The following is a 4,257-nucleotide window of genomic DNA, read 5'->3' as shown; positions in this document are numbered from 1 at the left end:
GGTCCTGGGATCGAACCCCCGCATCTGGCTCCCTGCTCAGTGGGGAAGGCTGCTTTTCCCCTCTCCCCCTGCTGCTCCCCCTGCTCCGGCTTTCTCTTGAGCTCTCTCCCACTATCTGTTGAATGGAGAAATAAAATCTTAAGAAAAAAAAAAAAGCAACTGCAAACGCAAGAAAACTAGAAGTGACCACACATGCCCAGGGAAAGGCTCTGAAAGGACTTGAGAAGAATTTTAGTTTTACCTCAGGCTGATCCTCCCACAGACAGTCTACAACAATCAACAAACCATAACAATAAACAAAAGCAATAACAAAAAACAGGAAACCCTGGGGACAGGGGAGAATCTGATATCCAGAGTTACCACATTATTAGATTCAAATGCCCAGTATTCCACAACAACAACCAAAAAATCACATGGCATACAAAAAACAGTAAATATGGACAATGAAAAAAACAAAACAATAGCAAATATCACTCATAAAGATCTAATTAATGGCACATATACTAGAAAAAGATGTTAAAACAACTGTTTTTAAAGATGCTCAAAGAACTAAAGAAGGATATGGAGAAAGTTAAGAAAGCATTGTGTGAACAAAATGAAAATATCAGTAAAGAAACAGAAAATCTAAAAAGAAACCAAAAACAACTCATTTGCATTTGCCTACTAGTTAGTGATGTTAAGGATCATTTAATGTACTTATTGTCCATTTTCATATCTTTTTTAGAGAACTCTCTATTCAAGCTTTTTGCCCATATTAAAATCTGATTGTTTTTTTGTTGTTGGGTTGTGGGAACTAGTATTTCAAATCAGGGGGAAAAGATGGATTGTTCAATAATGGAGGGCAACTGGGTAAAATTCTATAAAAAATTTAAAAATTGTCAGGCGCCTGGGTGGCTCAGATGGTTAAGCGTCTGCCGTCGGCTCGGGTCATGGTCCCGGGGTCCTGGGATCGAGTCCTGCATCGGGCTCCCTGCTCCTTGGGAGCCTGCTTCTCCCTCTGCTTCTCTCTCTCTCTCTCTCTCTCCCTCTGTCTCTCATGAATAAAAAAATAAAATCTTAAAAAAAATTTAAAAATTGTCACAACTTTCCATGTTTGTTTCTTAAAGGGAAATAAAATATTTGGATGAAAATGCAGACCTTTTATGCACCGTAACCAGTCCCTCTACCCATCAAGGCAATCACTAGCATAGATTTATTGTTTCTCTTTTTATTGAAAAATAACTTTATATACTAAGTTGGTATAAACAATTTGTAATTCTGTTTTGTGTATTTTATATATTCTAAAAATTTATTTTTTCACGTAACATTATCTTCTCAAGATTCATAGAGTCTAGTGTAATTTACTCCTTTTCGTTGCTATATAGTATTTCATCGTTCCTGCGTTCCATATTTCATTATGTACTCTCCATTTGAAGGTATTTTGGTTGTTTCAAACCGCTTAATACTACAAACGGCTCTCTGATGAATATCCTTATATCTGTCCCCATGCACACATGGGTGAAAGTTTCCTAGAATTTATGCTAACAACAGAAATTGCTTCATTAATAGGTATGTGTATTTTCATTTTTGGTAGAAAATACCAAATTGGTCTCCATTAGGTTGTATCAGTTTACATTCTCATCAGGAGTGTATGAGATCTCGGTGTGTGGGTGGCTGAGTCGGTCAAGCGGCTGCGTTCAGCTCAGGTCTTGATCCCTGGGTCCTGGGATCCAACCTGGCATCAGGCTCCTTGCTCAGCAGGGAGCCTGCTTCTCCCTCTGCCTGCCACTCCCCCTGCTTGTGCTCTCTCTCTCTCTCTCTGTCAAATGAATAAATAAAATCTTACAAAAGAAGTTAAAAAAAGGGAATGTATGAGCCTTCTGTATGTTCATATTCTCATCAGCATTTTATATTGTCAGACATAAGATCATTAGCAGGACTGAGGAATAAAAAGTGATATATCGTTGTTTTAATCTGCATTTCCCTGATTATTATAGAGCTTATCTTCCCATTTGTGTTTTTGACCATTTGTTATTCCTCTTCTGCTGTGTGCTAGTCTTTTCCCTGACCCATTTTTCTATGGAGTTTTTTGTCCTTTGGTATTAATTAACTGTAAGAATTCTTCATTCTGTACAAAAGGTTTTTTTGTCTATTACAGATTGCTTCAGTTAGAAATTCCATTTTGCTTCAAGCAATAAAACCCTACGGAAAGACAAATGTCTATATTTTTCTTGGATCAGATTTTGCACAGACCGTACCAGGCCGGTGCTGTTGTTCATGAAGCTACCAAGGACCGTGGCTCCTCTTCCCTTTCAGTTTTCACCAACTTGGTACATGGCTTTCATCACTGTGGGACAAGGCAGCTGCTATACTTCCATCTATTTCAGCATTTCAAGGATAAGAAGGATGCAAGTAAAAGGCAAAGGCTAAAAAGGGCAAAGGGGTGCTCCAGCTAAATCTTTACGCATTAAACACCTTCACGGAATCTTGCCATTTGCAATGATGTGGATGGAACTAAAGGGTATTATGCTGAGCGAAATAAGTCAATCAGAGAAAGACATGTATCATATGATCTCACTGATAGGAGGAATTCTTAATCTCAGGAAACAAACAGGGTTGCTGGAGTGGTGGGGGGTGGGAGGGATGGGGAGGCTGGCCGATGGACACTGGGGAGGGTGTGTGCTGTGGTGAGCGCTGTGAATTGTGTAAGACTGATGAATCACAGACCTGTACCCCTGAAACAAATAATACATTATATGTTAAAAGAAAAGTAGATAGTAGGAGGGGAAAAGGGAAGGGGTGGAAATCGGAGGGGGAGACGAACCATAAGAGACTATGGACTCTGAGAAACAAACCGAGGGTTCTAGAGAAGAGGGGGTGGGTGTTATTAAGTATTGCAACTTATACCACTCATGCATACAATTTGAATTTTTTTTAAAGATTTTATTTATTTATTTGAGAGAGACAGAGAGCACGAGCAGGGGGAAGGGGCAGAGGGAGAGGGAGAAGCAGACTTCCTGCTGAGCAGGGAGCCCGACATGGGACTCGATCCCAGGACCCCGGGACCATGACCCAAGCTGAAGGTTGATGCTTAGCTGGATGAGCCACCCAAGCACCCCACAATTTGAAATTTTTAACATAAAAAAAGTTATATATACACTAGGGACATATATGAAGACTAATTTTCAACGGAATTGATGTGTCCAAAATTACAGAGGTAGGAAGTGAGAAATGTCTTTTTTGTTTTTTAAGATTTTATTTATTTATTTGTCGGAGAGCACAATCGGGGAGCAGCAGGCAGAGGGAGAAGCAGACTCCCTGCTGAGCAGGGAGCCCCACACAGGACTCGGTCCCAAGACCCCGGGATCATGACCTGAGCTGAAGGCAGATGCCTAACCTACTGAGCCACCCAGGTGTCCCAAGAAATCGCTTTTATCTTGGATTAATTCTTTTTCTACCACAGCACACACTGGTTGATTTTAGCCAAACTTCCTTATTCATCAAGAAATTGAAATTTGGCCAAGAAAATTGAGTTTCTTTCTTCTTTTTAAAAATGTTTTATTTATTTATTTATTTGAGAGAAACAGAGATAATGAGAGAGAGCAGGAATGGGAAGAAGGGGGAGAAGCCGACTCCCTGCTGAGCAGGGAGCCCGACTGGGGGCTTGATCCCAGGACTCTGGGATCACGACCTAAGCCGAAGGCAGACGCTCAACCAACTGAGCACCCAGGCGCCCCGAGGAGTTGAATTTCTTAATATGGAAGTTCCGTTAAGCAGAGTGTACATTTAACTTTTTCATTTATGCTAGTCAGTTTGGTTTGTCACAATCTTTGAATAAAAAATACATTATTATAGTTGCATAATGCAGTTATTCTATATTTTCACGTATTGCTTTTTTTAAATGACATTTGCCAGTTATTTTAATAACACCTACGGCCTGTTTGTTCATTTATTCTTTTATTTACTGGACTATGTCAGGCATTGTTATTTAAGTGTAAAAATCTGAGTTCTTTTAAATCAAAAGAGTATAACAACTACCAGAGCCATAACGTTTGTTTCTGTAAGACAAAAATGAAAGGTTATCTGAACTATTGATGAAATATTTAAAAATCACTATTGGTATAGCTCAGCTGATTTCTAGCCTTAGATTATCAATTGTATTCTCCAGTGATCTGTATTTAATATGTTTCCAATAGGTTCATTTCAGCCAACAAATGAAATGATGCTCAAATTCTATGGCTTCTATAAGCAGGCAACTGAAGGACCCTGTCCCTGTAA

The sequence above is a fragment of the Eumetopias jubatus genome, unplaced genomic scaffold (genome assembly GCF_037043125.1).
Source record: "Eumetopias jubatus isolate StellerSeaLion01/CBP00866 unplaced genomic scaffold, mEumJub1_p1.0 scaffold_8, whole genome shotgun sequence".
Classification (NCBI taxonomy): Eukaryota; Metazoa; Chordata; class Mammalia; order Carnivora; family Otariidae; genus Eumetopias; species Eumetopias jubatus.
Note: the sequence above shows the minus strand (reverse complement) of the source record.